The sequence below is a fragment of the Rhodnius prolixus genome, unplaced genomic scaffold (assembly GCF_049639745.1).
Source record: "Rhodnius prolixus isolate KJV_2025 unplaced genomic scaffold, Rpr scaffold_5, whole genome shotgun sequence".
Classification (NCBI taxonomy): Eukaryota; Metazoa; Arthropoda; class Insecta; order Hemiptera; family Reduviidae; genus Rhodnius; species Rhodnius prolixus.
In genome coordinates, this window is record NW_027411624.1 from 12,059,009 (window position 1) to 12,077,190 (window position 18,182).

Sequence of the window (18,182 nt, forward strand, 5' to 3'; positions counted from 1 at the left end):
AGATTCAGTGAGTTTGTCGATATTTGAAACAGCTTGATTCAATTTAAAAATGAAATATAGATTGAATGAAAACAAGAAACAAGAAAAACGCTATAATTAAGACTTGCGCAATAAAGATCTAGCTCACAAAAATAGCAATACCCTCGAAGAGAAAGTAAGTTAAGACACTTTCATCTACGATGAGCGCATGGCCCCCGTTTTAAAGATGCATATAATTATTTCATCTCCCAAGTACGTCATACTTAGATACCTAATAATATTCTGCACAACTTTCACTCTTTATAGTGCAATAATTGAAGTTTGGTAAATTGATTTTAAGAGCTGTGACTACGATTAGATAAATTTTGCTCCTACATGATCCTAGATTTTTTTTATACGTATTTTATAACAAGACTTGTTATAAATTTAGATATTCGTTTTCACCTCTACTCTTCGTCGCATTGCTTCTCCTCCGGTCTATTATAACCTAATATCTCTACTAGTAGTAAACATTGCCCGCTATCTTGGACTTTACTTAGACCGAAGACTTTCTTGGAACCCCCACACTAGGCTTAAAAGAACAGAACTAAACAGACGATATCGACTACAAGACTCTTAGACGATAGATCTAAACGACAACAAAAGACTAATTTATACTACTATTTTAAAACCCATCTGGGTGTATGGAATAGAGCTGTGGGGTTCAACCAAACGCTCCCATCTCCAAAGGATTCAATCTCTTCAATCTAAAATACTTCGAACTATTGTACACGCTCCATTTTATGTCTCCAACCTGACTATACACACTGACCTTAACATTCCTTTTGTCACCACAAGTCGCTAAAACACGATTCAGAAAACTCCACATCAACCTGCAATCTCATATAATCCTTTAGCTCAAAATCTTTCTTCAAGAACTCTTTCTGATAACCCGGACAAGACCCTAAAGAGACAGTGACCTCGTGAACTACTCTCAAGTGAAGAGAGTGACTAACAGTCTAATGTTTTGGAGTATTACCTGGGTAACTTCTCCACTCGTTACCTTATCATTTGTTACTCTGTTATTGTTAACTATAGCGCCAACGCGCTGGTCGTAGCACAAATAAACGCAAAAAAAAAAGATATAGGTTCAATGTATCCCAAATATAAATATTTATTCGGAGCACACCGTTTATGAGCAGATAACTTCTCCTGGGGGTACAGACTAAACCCTGGTGGTGTCCTAGCAACTGGGGGGACACTCCCCACCAAAAATCGCCCACGCGGAGGTGGTTCAGCTGAGAAGCCATGCTCCAGGGTTCTAGAGCAAACCTTCAGGCATACTTTTGGCTTACTACCTACATTTCTACCCACATTGTCTGCCATATCCCACTCGCTGCCTCTATTAATTATTTTTTTTGGTTACCGTGGTTGTCCACAGAATATATATATATAGAGAATTTAAATTCATCTGTTTGCCCAAGGAACAAGAAAAGTAGATATTTGAGTCCAAAGATTTAAATTGAAATAATTTCTGAGAAATGAGATTTTGCGACAGTAGGCTGCAGCGATTTCGTTAAGTTGTTCATAAAAATATTAAATGTATCTCAGATTTCAATAAATATATTTCCATTTTGAAAAAAAATATCTAATCTATAAAAGAAAAATTGTTCTAACAATTTCTATAGAACAGAAATTTATTAGAAATAATGCTGAGCTGTAAGAAGCCTAAGTTATAGCCTAAGCCACTTTCTATCCGTTAAAGTGGCCCTGACCGATAAGCCTTCTCTTATCTGTTCAACGATTCTTCTGCTAAAGTTTTTTTCTTTTGCTTTTTTTGTTCAATTCTTGTCTCCTAGAATAATGTCTACTTTGCTGCATTAATCTTTCCCAATCAACGAAAAGTTTTTTAAAAGTTAATTGCATTAAAATAAAGAGGTTGGAAAATAGGAAAAATCTAATAAGAAATACTATAACGATTTTCCCTCAGAACCCATGTACATAGAAAATAACTACTTTTGTAATTTTGGCAGACTATAAATAATTTTTATTTAAGTTTAGATTGGAGCAATAAAAAAGAAAATGAAAATTCCGCAAAACTCACTTTAGCTGATTTTCCAAAAACATTAGTAATTAAAATTTCCCATTTGATGACTTTAAAATTAAGTAGAAACAGAAAGGTACATGATTCTACAGTAGCCAAATTTTCCCCGGGTACTTTAGGAATAAATACTTTACTGCAGTTTGTGGTACAGTTAAGAATGCATCGAGTGAGTGTCGCATAGTTAGTTGTCTGTGTTGTTTAGTGAAGCAATTAAAGTTTCGTTATTTACTAAATTCTTTCTTAACAAACCGACTAAATTCGCGTCTTTAAGTGGTTTGCTATAACGATCGTAATTTGTATTCTATAAGTAACTGGAATTCGTTTAGTAGGAAGGAGATCTATTCGTTGCAGAATACCCAAACATTTTACTGTATGGCAGAGGCACTGTCAATCTGTTCAGAAGTCTTGAGAGGTATTTTAAAGTCTATTGAAATGTCAACAGCGAAAGTTGCTTCAGTCAACAGTTCCGTCAATTACTCTATGGGCGATACAGGCAGTGTAAATACATTGAGAGGCGTTCAAATGGGTAGCTGTATTATAGAACTAGAAAGAAGTACGAAAGAAGTCATACCATTCTGTCACTATAGTTATCGCTAAACCATATAGTCTTTTCGATAATTTTATTCAATCAATTAAAAAACCTAAAAAGGTTGATGCTGTAAATCTCCATATATAAGACGATAATTAGACTTGTCATCGCGTGTGGAAGTAAGAGCTGTCAACTAACGAGTAAGACGGAATCCTGAGTGCCTAGAAAAGAATTGATTTTAGCCCAGACTAAAAAAGACGCTCACTCCATCCAGGCTATTGAGACTATATGAGACCCTACCACAAACTGGAACCTTGACGACGGCAGTCCAGAGTACCCCGTAATACCCAAAAAACGGCTGTCGTCACTGGAGAGCCACCAATCATTCGCTCATGCCAATGAGACCACACGCGTTCAACCACTCTTTTTTTTTACATAAATACCCGATAATGCTTTGCCTGCTGTAACCGTGATGACATTTTTTTATAATCTCAAGTAAAAGGAACAAGACAAAAAAAATAAAAGGATAAACTGTACTTACCTCGTGGTCGAAGAGAATAATCGAATCCTACTAGATACTCCAATGTGCTTCCTGAAACCAAGACAATTAAATTAATAATCAAAATAAAAAGTCGAATCCCTGAACAAACAAAATCATCAGCAGATGAAAACCAATCGTTGATGATAATCATCAATCAAAAAGAAAGGGAGTAGCTGATTGATTAGCATACTGGGTTTCCACGCGAGTTCCCAGGTTCGAATCATACTCTAATAATAATATTTTATTGAAGCTGCCTCTAATTATATCATCGTTTCTTATTATATCAGTTACAGTTCAAACAATACATGATCTATCATGTATTTCACTTGATACATAATCAATATTAATAAAGAAATGTACATCATATTTTCATATTATGTCAAGCATCATTACTTAACAAGATTTATGTAGAAAATGATCTAATGTTCGAAATGAATTCTGCCAAGATATTCATGGATGATGATAAACTATATACGGTACTAGAAATGATAGATGTTTCTAACTATAACTAGTAAATATCTTCTGTATAATATAAAGAGCGTAATCGAGGAATATCAGCCAAGTGTTCTTGTATTCTTCCTTAAAATAATTGTCATATTAACAAACACAAGTTGGAGATAACTTTAATCTATGTCTTTACTCAATTTGCTGTAATTAATCTTTCTAATTTTTTAAAACAGTTTTTATTTAAGGGACGGGTCCACAGCTTTTTTTTTTAGCGCTCTGCCGATTTCCGGACAGTTTTCTCTCGTTACAGACAACACTAACCATAACCGAACTAAGTGCTGTAAGAAGCTCTAAGAAATAAGAAAAATCTAAGCTGGTACTTAATGACTAATAATATTACTTATTTTAATTTAGTTTATTTTTATTGATTCCAAAATTATTTAAATTTAATTTGAGTGCAGTAAAATTGTATTTTTAAACTCTTGATACAACAGTGTTATAACTCGTGCAATAGAGTTAATTTGGGCAGTGTTTTTTTTGTAAATGTTTCATTATTTATTCAATCAAGAAACAATTTGATTATGTTTGTTTTTTCATCCATTGCACATTTAAAATTGAGGCAGAGTTGAAAATTAAAACAATGTTCGTTGGCAACGGCCAGAGAAAGACTCCATTAAAAAAACATTTTATTGGTGCTCTACGAAGAGTTAGAATTAGAATTTCAAAATTTTTCGTAATCTAAGATCTGAAAACTTACTAAACATAATGTTGAATTACTCCCACTTTAGTCTGAGATATTTCAAGTAAAAAAACCGGTGGTGGAAAATTAATTTAAACAGCAACAAAAAGTGATCCAATTTGATGTATTGATCTAAAATTTAGTTTTGAATTTTTAAAGGATATTTAAGTCGCTCAAATTTCAATAAGTTGAATCTTAAATTTTGCCTGTTCATTCATCACTTAAGCTAAAAGGATGATCGACAATTTAAATAGTTCATTAGGAGTTCTACCAAGGCTCTACGGTGAGATGTTGCTAGCATTTACAGATATCCCACATTCTCTTAGCGGGAATCGACTAAGGTGCGACTGATTTCTTGATGGTTGGGTTAAGGAGGTGCTCAGGTCTTTCTGTTCAGGTTTGATTTGTTCAAACACTAGTAAACCTTGGATTGCAAAGGAAGTGGCTACAATCCTAAATCCTCTGTGATCTAAAAGATCTGTTGCGACTTCCTGCTATGTGATGTACACGTGCGATGACAGACTAGAGTGATGAAGCGTGTTGTGTACACCATTAACCGTAAAACCAAGTTCTTGCTTGTATAACGATCTCGGCAGGCTTGTAAATAAATGTTAGGCATGAGTGTTTGGGGGTCAGCTTTAAGTTTTGTAAGATTAGAAGTCCCGCAAGGATGTGAAGATTATCTTTAAGGTGATTGGGGAAACCTTAGCAGAATTAAATCTAGGACTTCCGGTATTCTCTTAAAGCCAGCATTTGACTAAGTAATTCTGGTTCTTCCTAAGGAGATTTGGTTACCAAAATAAGATCTTTCTTGTCTAAGTGTCTGGTCATTCAGGAATGAGGTGGCAGATCGCTCGGCTCTGGAGAGGTATACTCTGCGGAGTTTTCACGAGACTTTATTGTGCCATTAAACCATTACCTCTCTAGAGCACCTATAAAAGAATGGATGGATGCAGGACACAGGAGTATTGAAAGTGGAAACACTGTCCAAAAGGAGCATCAACAAAGCTGGGCGGCCATTCACTGATTTTTAAGCCTCTTAACGAAAGCCTATATAGAGATTTTTAAAAAAACACATGCATGGAGTAGGCTTGTAAAGAGTAAAGCCTGTATATGACAGAAGCAAGAGTAAAAGGCGCTGCCTGGGGTATGTCAATGCAATGGGGCGCTAGGTAAGATTCAGGGTTCAGCTCTTCGTACCCTAGATTTAGCCCAGAAGACCCTGACAATCTCTTAACTCTAATTAAACAGACAGGTCAGGACCTCTGTAAAGTATTGGGTACCACAATATGGCGTAGGATTTTTGCATAACTCTACGAGAAAAATTTCTAACTTAGGGCCCAAAGGCATCGCTTAGTGTGAAGTGGCTTCCTACATACTAGTTACAAACAGAAAAGCCCTCAAACTAGACTTTGTAAGAAATGTTTGCCAATTTAACGACAAGATTTTGTTCAATTCAAGTCAAAGTACCTAAGTTCATAAAGAGTGAGTAAGGGAGAAGTTGAAAGCAAAGTTTAAGGACAAGAAAAATAATGGGAGAAACGCGCTATTTGAAAAAAGCAAGCAAAGCGATGATTCTAAAAAGTGGTTGAAACCGAAGAGCTCATTACCGTATAACTTGGAGCCTCGTTATATTCAAGCCTCAAGATTTAAAGAGAAGACAATAGATTTATTCTTTTTGCCAATTATTTTATTTTAAAGAAGCTTTACTCGACTCTGTTACGTTGGGGAGATTTAAGCTTCAAGATCTACTCTACTTATTTGAATCATCGGTTTCTCAGACAACATCTTAGTCACTTATTCGTCAAAATTACTCCATAGAATGTTTTCTATTTTTTGGGGAGAATCACTTATATTTATTCCAGTTAAGAGTGGGGGAACAGTGGAAAATGTTTAGTTCAGAAGAGATCCATCTAAATTGCTTCGACAATTTAGTTTAGGCTCATCTAAATTGAGACTCTAGCGAGATAAAGCATAAAAATTGGAATATATTACGTACATATTAAATTCCGAATCGAATGACATTTCATTCAAGAAAATCGGTTCAACGCATTGATAATTTAAAACGATTGCAATACTTCCACTTAGTACGTGTAAAGATTAGGTTAGCGCTTTACGTAGGGAAGCCTAACCCCTTCATTGTGCCAAATTTTCATCAAAATCGGGCTAAGATTTGCAGAGTTATTAGTAAATAAAACCCTTATACAACTGGTGCTATGGGGAGGTTTTAATAGGTTTTTTTAGAGGAGGCCTCATATAAATGAGGCTAACTGTTCTTCCATCACATGTACAGCATCAAGACCCCCCCCCCCCAAGGGCACATCTACATGAAATTCCGAATCGAATGACTACCTCAATCATGAAAATCGAGATTCACGAGTTTAGGTGCTAGTTGTTCACAAAAAAAAAGAGTTAACCACAAGAAGAACAACGATTTCGGAAAATACCGTTTTTGCCAATTTTCAGCATTGGCTTTCTTGAAATCTAAGTCGCGAAAAACTACACATATAAACAAGGATTCGCTAATTATACAGGGTGAACCAGTAACACTGTTGAGTGCTCGTGAACACGTTTTCTAGTATAACAAACGTAATTTCTCATACGAATATAAAAGGAATCCTGGAAAATGATATACCGTTTGAAAGCCTATAAAACAAGGAAACTTTTATAAAAAGTGCCAGCACCTAGGGCGGATAATGATCACATAAGAGCCTAATGAGTTTTCTTAAAAATTTCGATTACTTTTATTTTTCCAGCATCCGGAGGAAGATTGAAGCTGTTTGGAGAATAACTTATGCTTAGAAATGGTATCAATTTTTAGAAAATTTATCTATCTTTCTAACCGTGTCATCAGAATCGAATTCAGACTAAAACTTTCTGAGTAATAACAGTTTTATTGGAAAAAAAGTAATGATTTTAGAAAAAAATTTAAAGTGACGTCACTCAAGAACAGTGGAAAATATGAAGTTGGCCAATACGTCATTGAACTCCACTTTAGATGTACTACACACAGTAGGCCTATGGAAAATACTTACTGGTTCACCCTGTATACTTCACAAGAAAATTTAAAAATAAATGGAGCCTTAAATAGATGACCACATTGAGAAAAACCTGTCTATTTAATTGTGAAACTCAGCTTCAGGAGCATCATGGCAAGTTTCATGCGTATTTTCGAATGTCTTTATCAACATTTGATTACATACTAGCCCATTAATCAAAATCAAATTTTATTGTTTTTGAGTAATACAGCTCATAACATGATTTAGGCACAATATAGAAAAATTAACTATGTAGGTTATTAACTAAATACAAATCTGTGTAACCCCATTATTCCTAGCAGTTACTTTAAGATAAGAAAATCAAAATAAATAAAAATAAAATAGAAATATATGCAGATAAAAAGAAATTAGTCAATTAAAAAAACACAACAATTTTATTAAATAACTACTCCATGATTTGTCGTAAATTAATGTTGTTCATCTGAAAAACTGGAGTAGTAGGACGCTACAGAAGAAGGATTGGAGAATTCGTCCTGATCAGAAGTAGTAGGACGTGAAAATGTAATTTAATTTTGCCTAGTATTTAGATGAAAGTTAGCATTAAGGGATTGAGAACCAAATTAAATGTAGCAAAAATTACCTGAATTCTCCATTAACTACTAATTGTTAATTAATTTAAACTATTAATTATTAAAAACTATTGTAGCTTCACAAATACTATGGCCCCACAGAGGTTTCTTTAAACAAACTAAACCAATAAATGTATCAATATCCATAACCTTTGAAAAATAACCTTCACAAATTGAGCGCGATAAGAGCGAAGAAATCAAACATATCATAACGCTCTACTCTCTATAGATAGCGTTGCTCTATCTTCGCTTTGCTCGCCACTATGCGCGGTCCCATATGTTTAGGGTACGTTCACAACGGAGCTGTGAGCATAGATGATAGCGGAGATGATAGCAGTGATGCATCAGCGCTTATAGAATAACCTAGTACATTCTTATGTGAGCGTGCAAAACGAAGCTTCGACTAGTGACTCATACTCGCTGGTATAAACGAGCATAGATGATAGAATTGAATTTTTCATTTTTCTGCTAGCTGAACTCCAGTATCGGAGCTTCAAAATGGAGGTAGAAAAATTAATTTACTCATTATTTTTGGTTATTATTTTATTATTTACTTTTAAACAATATTTTGTTTTTTAAATCGTGCTTACATTTATTTTTATGTGTATTTATTTGTTTTTCCTCAATATAACCTTACCTCAGAGTTATCACTAGTTTTTCTTCTATAGTTATAGGATTTCCATGATAATTTTTCCTACGTTTTCTTAATTTTGACCTTATTTTTTCTAAAATATAGTCGAATGTGGGTGGACCCATCCTCACATATTCAAAAAAACGATCCGGATAATTTCTAAGTTCCTTATATAAATAGTGAAATTCGCCCAAAGTACTTCGTTTTTTTATTTATGGTATGTACATGATATTTTCTACATCTTTTTTTTTTTAAATATACCATTTCGTTGCTGGTGAATATAAAAACTCTTCTTCACTACTCGACATGTTGCATGTATCACAGCTCCGTTGTGCACACTAATCAGCGATTATATTTTACTCTATCAGTTATCATCTCTGCTATCATCTATACTCACAGCTCCGTTGTAAACGTACCCTTACTTGTGTTTGATTTCGCCGCTTTGCTCGCCGCTCCACTATGTTTCCAGCCTTAGTGGGTTCGATTCCCCTAGTCTAGGTCTTTGAATTTACTCGTATTTAATAGTTAATGTGAGAACTTTAGATGGAACAGTCTTATTGTACAAACGATTAAAGTGGCTGAATTTGGAACCCAACTTCCTTGTATAAGGAAAATTAAACAGCAACCCCTAATACCATAAAGGAAAAATACCATATTAAAAAAAAACAAGAAGAAAACCGATTGCAGAAAACAAATGATACCAGCATTGGTTTTTATATTAAGGTTGGTCACGAATTGTGTGACTGGATATAATCAAACAGCAATTTATTTTAAAAAAACACCCAAAAGATATTCTTTTTACAAAGTTTTCTCACATAAATCGAAATTTACTGCAACATAAATCGTCTAAGAGTGCCAGGAAATTAGTTACAACCATGTTGCTTAACGTTATAAAGCGTGCTTTATTGTGGAGCAATAACAACGTACTTTTAACAACCAACTTATAATACAATAAATTGCGATTAAAAACAAAAATTAACGCTAATATCGTGAATTAATTTAATTAGCAAAAAATGATGTTACAACCAAAAAAACGTTAAATTAAATAACATAATTTAAATTTAATAAAAAGAAAAATAAATTTTGGTCCATTTAACGATGCTAAAATTGAATGATAAGGCCATCATTTAACTACATATGTACGTGTTGGGTAAATGGCAGTGTGTAGTCAGGTCAATAAGCTATTGCGACGATATATAGCGAGGTTGTCGACCATTTGGGTACTTTAAATTGGGATACACTTTACGCTGGCACAATGATGTCTCTAAAAGTGATTAAACGTCATTTACAAGATTAACCAAAACTCTTTAGAAATCATCTTCACCAGAACTGTAGAGTATAGATTATACTAATGGCAGCGGCAATTCTAGCACAGTCTCATTAAATAATTATCTCTTTATGTGGGTTACTTAATGTTGTAAATGTGGTAGTAAAGGCAGGAAATATTATCTAATCTTTTTAAGGGAACATTTTCATTACTTCTAATCTCTTAGGCTATTTCCTGTAGGTTATTTACCTCTTTGCTCTTCATTTGTGAAATTTAGAATAATACTCACCAGAAAATACTGGCATACAATATCTATTTACTTAGGTAAACATTCTTTTAAACCAAAAGCAGTTGGGTTCAAAACAAAAACCGTTGAACGATCGACAATGGATATACCAGTCCCTTTTCTCTCCAACCTGAACTTATTGGCGTGGCCAAAACTCTTCTCCTTCAATGTAAAACTTTATTTTAATATTATTAAATGATTCTAAAACTATTGCGGATAATAAATAAACTGGCACTTTCAAGGGCACATAAAGCGACCTAAGAAATGGTTAATTTACCAATTAAAAGTGTAGTACCTCTTTAAATTTCAAGTAGAATTACAATTTAATGGCCGTCTAGAATGAGGCTACATAAAAGAGCCACACTCTAATATAATAAGTACAGTGAGATGAATCGTTATTGCACTCTTATGGGCTAAAGAATTTTATTTTTGCAAGACTAATTAGATAAAATAGAATGATCTTGAGGAGAGCTTAATTAAAACAGTCAAAAAATTAGAGGATTTTTTTTTCAATGAAAGAGAGAAATAATTGGAAAAAGTAAAATGCCAAGATTTGCCACAAGGCACGTTCTGCTGTAGTCTCATTCTAAAAGGCGAAGATATATGGTACAACACATTGGGGGGAAACAGAACTTATTTTAAAGCGGTTAAGTCAAGAGAGTAGGATCTTGGACTGAGGAAGGCCACTCTTCACTATCTTAAAGATCGACATTTACTAAAACAAGAGCTTAGGAGAGCTGCTAGTGGAATAAACCCGATACAGTGCAAAGCTTGTCCTGGCGACGAATGGACTGTTGCAAAATCGACAGATATTATACATATTTACGAATATCCAATATTCAGTCCTGCAGGGGACAAGAAATCGGTAATGTATCAACCAATTGGGATCACATTATCTAAGTGTGGAACATAGTTTTTAGTTTCACTGCAAATGATCCATCAAATAATAACATAAAAGTTCTGAGGCCAGAGATAATGTTGTCATTGTCAAAGCAGTTATTAGATCATCGGCTATTAGCATACAAGGATGCTTCAACCTACTGAAAGTGTAAACAAAAAAGCCAGAGTATTAAGACCACTTTTAGAAGCATTGAAAATGGTACATGGTGCAATTGCCAACATCCAACTTCGTGCTGCGAGAATACAACGTAATTATCTGCCTACCTAAAAACAAAACAGGCAGAAATTTCGCCCTGATCAGTTTTCGATTGAAGTCATAGAATATTTTTGCACAACCCAGGCCATCGTCTTCTTCCGATGACAAGAACTGACAAGAAACTAAGAAGGCTGTATTATCTACAAATATGTAGGTTTCGAGACCGTGGCTATGCGGGTTGGTTGAGTTATAGAAACTGTTTTTGTAACTCAACCAACCCGCATAGCCACGGCCTGAAGAAGACAATATATTTGTCGAAACGTTGGCAAAAAGACGAGTTGTTATTTTTATTTGACCGATTCCTCGCCAATTTTGAATCCTTAATTGTACTATCTACACAAAGATTCCGGGTTCGAATCTAGCTGCTGATTCTTAGGTTTTCTATCCCTAAAAGATTTTTACAGCTCATTGTCCGGTGATGCGACAGTGTTGCCTGTAAAGAGATAACATTGTCCAGGCGCAAACAGTGCACTAGAAAAAGCTACGGGCGCCAATGAACTCAGATAATGACGCGTCTTAATTATAAAAAAAACAGCAGAGGAGTTCAGGTAAAATAAAGAGGTATTGAAGCCTACCTGAAGAATATTGTTAATTAGAGTGACGTCACGCATTTCACCACTCTGTGAAGCGATCAGTTCAACCATTTATTGATCTTGGAACTAAGTAACTAATTAGAGCAAAATGCTTCTGTATGATGCACAACTTCATGAGCCAGTTATAATGTAATAAGGCCAATTAGAACAATTTAAAAACGTAGAGAGAAAACATTAAGTACTGAGTATTTCTATTTAGAAGAAGAGTCTGTCTAGCAGACGAAATGGGGGGTCTTGATTGGTTTGAATGTCTGGCAGCAGACAAGTAGGCGCCTGCTAAATTTACTGCTTGCAGACTGTTGAACTTATCCTGCCAAAAATATGTCCAACAATTTGTGAACATTACGTGTGAACGAACGAGGTTATAAAGTAAGAAGTTCTATCCGTGGAAAAGTTTATAATATCATTAAAAGGCAGAATGAGCTTGAAAAGTCTTTGCAAGAAAATTTTCAAAATTTTATTTGAACTACTAATATAATTTTTCCAAATAATAATGCTATTAATGGCCGGAAAGAATTCTAAACCTAAAGTCAAACTTTGATCTATTTGGTGATAAGATTTTCCGCTGACGTCATAAATAGGAAAAACCAACTGAATGATAAAAATTTGAAAACAGTTTTCTTATTTCGTTTATCATGAAAGAATTTAACCATCGCAGTGGATGTACGTTTGCTCGGCTAGATTCTTTGTCGATTCCTTCGGGCAATGATAAGAGTTTATCAAAGAGAGGTAAAAAGATCGAACAATTATCCCATAAAAGCCATAAAGGCTGTCATTTCTTTGGGGATTAATTAACGCAAGATTAAATTATTCACTTTAAATGCAACATACTAGTTCGGATTACTGCTAAACTGAATCCTTGGCAGAAGTTTTGAGAAAAACCGTAATAACAAAATTATTCATTATTCTAAATTCAGAATCGCTTTTAATCATAAAACTTAGTGAGTACAACCAGACTTGACATCCTCTAATAGCAATTTTCGAAATGCTATTTTCATGAATCTAGGAATTTAAGTGGGGAGATAAAAATAAAACGTTTTATTAAGTGGCACTTCCGCTTTATATATAATTTTGGAGGCTACTCATATACATACATGGGGCTAACTCCTCTCCCATTCGATGTACAGCGTCGTGGCCCCCAAAAGGCACATCTACATAAAATTCTGACTCAAATGACACCTCATTCATGAAAATCGGTTCACGCGTTTAGGCGCTACGTTGTTTACAAAAAAGGTAACAGGAACAAGAACAATTTTTGAAAATGTCTTTTTTGCTCACTTTTAATTTGCCCTATATTTTAAAGAAAATTTGGGAATTTTATCTTCTATAGAAAAATAGAAAAAAATGGTCAAAGTTGGGTGTTTTTCAACGTTACGCTTTTTCGTGCAGTTTTTGACGGTCAACCTTTTATACAACTGTCCTACCGGACAGTTTTAATTAAAGTTCTATCGGATTTGAGTAAATATTGTATACGATCCTCCTTCAAAACTTACTAATAGTAACGGAGTGAGAGAATAATAGAAGAATAGACTCCGTATTATTTTAAATACAGTAGAAGAACATCCCATTATAGACAAAATAGATCCCGTACTACATTAAAATAGTTATAAATAATCTCCTCCCGGACAGTTTTAATGAATAGTTCATATTTAGCATTTCTATTATTTAATTAATTGCAATATATATATTATCTAGTAGATTTCAATCTTATCTAATGTATCGTCTCTAAATTTTAAATTTGAACTTTCTAAGAATGAAAAACGGATACTTCCAGAGAAGATGATTCAAAATAGAAAAAAAAAGAAGATATAAGCATTATCTTAAAAGAAAAGATGGTAGCAGTTCTTGTCCAGCCGTTGACAAAATATTGTTCCTAAATATTATTTTTTAGTCAGTTTGAAAATTCAAAATAAAATCTTTACACTAACAGTCCCAACTATTTTTACAAATTAGATACATTGTTTTAGAAAAGTTGACCAAAACTAAAGATTCATTCCTCAGAAATAATATCTTATCCACAGATAGTTAATAAAAAGTGTCCTTTGTCCTTAAGAATAATTAAGGAAACTAGGAAGAAACGTGAGACATAAAGGAGAATCATTTATGAAGGAGGTTTTAAAACATTTTCTACAAATTTTGCGAAATTCTAACATGACGGCGACACAGTTCCTCACACAAAATAAATAAATAAATAAAGAAAAGAAAAAAATGAATAAATAAACTACTACAATGGAAGGATGGCATAAAAAAAGGAAATGAAAGAAAAATAGAGTATCCGTTTTGATGGGAAGCTTAAGGATTTGGAAAGGATAATACTATACTAGAATACAAATACGGGAATATAATAAATACTAGTATACATTTCTATATAGTATATTCTTGTTGATATGCTTAGTGTGCAGAATGGAAAGTATAAATGGATCTCATAATACACACAAAGATGTACCCACTTAGTTATGAAGAAATTGTTAGAAATCCTTCTTAGGTGCTCCAGTGTATTACTGGAAAGTCCTAAATGGAAATAGGTGGAAGTAATATTCATAAAGAAAAAAATTCTTCTGAGTTAAAAACTAAAAGCTGAGAAAAGACAGATAAGTGCCAAACACAAATAATAATAATAATATGAAAAAAAATGCATTAAGTTATTTATAATACAAACCGCTACTTTTTGAATAAGAATATGTTGAAAAAAAATAAACTTGGTGTTTCTTCGGTTAACAAACATGATCGTAAGATACGTAACTACGAAACCGTATTAAACCGTCACCATCTTTGCTTCAAAAGTGTCCCACCAATCCTCGGTCTTTATTTATTTTATTATCTCTACATCTAATGAGTTATAGGTTATGCTGAAACTGAAGTAGACGAATTGGCATGTGATTTGCCAATATTTGGAGGGACACCGGAGTACCTATTCTTCTTTTACACTGGTAAGCAGCATTGTCTAACAAGTTCTGGCCATATCACAGAAGCCATCAGCTGTATACGACCTTAATTCAGCTTTTTATTAATTATTCCTTCTTCGATGGTCGTCTTCTTCCTTCATTTTGGTGTTCCTAGCATCTTCATTCTTTATCCTTTCTATTCTCTTCGTATGAATGCATCCCCTCTTTTTAGCAAATTCATTAACATAGACTAGTTTTTAGTGGCTTCATGTTGGTACAGATTTAGCCCTGTAAGTTATTTTCAACTATGGAAAAAAAATATATAAATCTTTTCTTGAGTTTTTATCGTCTTTTGAGAAAGGTATAAACAGTGTACCGTGAAGAAATAATCATGACTTCCTTCCTAGAGAGATTAATAGATGAAATTAAAAAAAAAAACTAGCAAAATTTGCGATGTAGATTGTACTATGGATGTTTAACTATACGATCATGCTGCTGCATAGGCTGAAGACAGATGAGTGGGAAAAGTTTGCACGAATTTTTTCCTAAAGAATAGCGAGGGATGATGAGACTGAAATGACCGAGTGAAATGATTGTTGGATGCCTTGCAAATGACTGATATCCGATAAGAAGAAAAAGAAATTATGCCAGCCATCTTTTTGGATCTATTAGAAGAGACCTTCCCTACTGAAGAGGTTGAGGACTTTTCCTACTAGTTCTTTTTGCGCTACTATCTCCTTTGATCTCAAAAGATCCAAAGGTTTCATAGCGTAACCGCTCGTGAGAGGCCATCTCCTAATCTTCCTGGAACAATCTGCACAATGGTTCCGAGCTAAAATGGCAAAGTCGTGTCATTAAAAAGTCTATAAAACTATGGCAGATCAGTTACCTAGACAACCATGGTTTTCAGGGAACTGTCACTAATAAATGGGTTGTTACGACAATAAGCAGGCTGAGAGCGAACCACGCGGTGCGCGGATCGTATCTTCACAGGATCAACAAAAGAATTTCTGAGGAGGAGGATTCCATATAATAATGATATGTCCACGTTATGTAGTAGAAAGGAAACGACATATATACAGGTATTTAGATGCACCATTTCGCTACGAAGACATAATATTCTCCACCAACATCTATGTGCTCAAATCTATAGCAGAGCTAGTAGTGAAATATGAATTATTTAAAAGTTATAGCCGATTAGAATGAATGCAAGAAAATGATTAGAGAAGGACTACGTGATTTTAATTTAGGTTAAGCTGTAAGGATGGCAGGAATATAGAGTACTGATTCATCCATTAGCAGTGGTTTATGTAAATAGTTGTATATAGTAGAGGGATGAATGTGTGAAGCGAATGTATTTATAAGTAAGAATGGAGAGTGGGTGATATTCCAGTGATAAGCACCTAGACGATGCTGGCTGTATGGCGAAAGCCAATGCCAAAAAAAAATGACCGGGAATCGAACCCAGTACCACAATACATATTAGCTTTGCAGGTCTCGCATCTAACCGCTCGGCTACCGTGGCGCCTAAGTCGTGTCAGTTTACACCCCAAATTTTTTAAATAACTCTTGGGAATAACAATTTTTTACTGTTACTAAAGAAGAAGAACAAAAAACACACCATCTTGTGGTGTGTCCGGAATAATGGATAATTAGATGGATAATTCCGTTGGAAGAGGTGTAACTTCGCTCTATTACTCCCATTATGGTGGCTGTGGAGGAAGTAGTATCACGTATTGTTATTGTGCGTGGAGGATATGAGAAAGGACTAAATGCAAATGGCGTGTCCTACTGCCAATAAGAGAGCGCGAACTAAAAAAAAAAGAAAAAAAAGTGCCTCTATTTGGTCAGAGATGAAAGTGTCAAAAATGAAAATAAAATAACCTTTTTCACCATTGCCTTCTATGCAGGGTTATCCACCGCACGCTAAATGTGTCATGTTGTCATTTCTGTTGGCTTTATAGTTTCATCATCTGTGCATTTGTGTTGGAAAGTACTTTCACGTCGTTATATGGGGTATCTGGTCACAATGTATTCGGTAACTATTTTACATATTGATTGATTTTTATGCACGTTTTTTTATTATAAGCTATTTAAACATAACTAGGACATTACGCGATTATTTTTTAAAATAAGTATGTTAATGTTCCTTCTTTAAAAAAGATCTGGTCGTAAAAATTAATCCAAATGAGGAGGTTTTTTCGTCTCTTTTTCTTTTAAATATCTTCTTAGTTGGCCAAGCAGAGGATTAGCGCTCCTAGGGTCTCCCTTTTTTTGGTACTTCACAGTATCTTTAAGTTACTCTTAGTGACAAAAAAAAGAAAGAGGAATTGCAATTTCGGCTGTTTTTGGAACTGAATTTCCTCCACTAATTAGTTTAAGACTGCTGATATTTGAAAACAGCTAATTTATTCTTCTAGAGCTACAGAAAGAAAAGGAGATAGCATTTAACCTCAATTTAAAGGATAAAGAGGATGCAAAATATAATGCGATGATTACTGTTAATTTAAACAACACTTCACCAGTAGTGAGTAGGGGCAAGTTCAAACAAGTTTTAAGTTGTACGACCACCAGTCCTTAGTACATCCTGGTAAACAGGACCAAAGGAGTGGCTGCAATTGCTCCAGTTGATTTGAATAAACTTAATGTATTCCATATTCATCTGACTATATACGAGAGCAGAAGGTAACTACTACAGATGCTGGATGCAAGTATTCTGTTGTTTTAATAATATCTCTCCCACTATCTCCTGTATTTGAATAGCCGAGGAGTTTTAAGGAAATTCTATTTAATTCCATGGAGCATGATGCTGTAATGAGAAATATTTGCGCTTCAGTTAAGTGGATTGAATGATCCACTGATTATTGCATTTTAGTTATGCAAAGATGGGCTGGATCAGAAATAAATATTCAAATCCAGCACAGTAAGGGCCCATTCTAACTTATTAAATTTAAATCTTTAGCTCTTTTGCCATCAAAGCTTCATTTAATTGCAAGGCTGCAAAGGCTAACTCAAAATGTTTTATTTTTCGTAAAAAACACTGCTTTTATGACTAACCAAAGTTTCAGCAAAAAAAACCCAGATTTTTTAATAATAACAAATAATTTTCTACGTCTCAAACGAGGAGACAGCAAGAGCAGTGTGAGACGGAAATACAGTTCCAGTCAGAATTCTCCACCCAAAAATGAGTAATCATACACTGATAAAATGAGCAAAAGGTCGGAACCGGTCTGGTTTCTACGTTCTACAACAGGTAAAATCAGCGATATTATCCTGCACTGGGGCGCCACACGGTAGCCGAGCGGTTAGAGGCGAGACCAGTAAAGCTAATATGTATTGTGGTACTGGGTTCGATTCCCCCGGTCTTAGGCCTTGGATTTTATTTAAATGGTTAATATGAGAAATTTACAGTAAAGTA

The 18,182-nt window shown here is 34.4% G+C and overlaps 1 protein-coding gene across 5 annotated transcripts in view; it reads right to left on the reverse strand.

The window, feature by feature from the left end:
- Oatp30B (Organic anion transporting polypeptide 30B) overlaps window positions 1-18,182 on the reverse strand; it is a 235,110-nt gene that overhangs the window by 80,418 nt on the left and 136,510 nt on the right. For 4 of the 5 annotated variants that reach the window (XM_074135386.1, XM_074135385.1, XM_074135391.1 and 1 more), the window contains exon 4: window positions 3,133-3,183. The gene's annotated coding sequence lies outside the window, so the exon portion shown is untranslated. Of the gene's footprint in view, window positions 1-3,132; window positions 3,187-18,182 lie in introns of all 5 variants that reach the window. The other variant, XM_074135387.1, reaches the window with a different exon arrangement.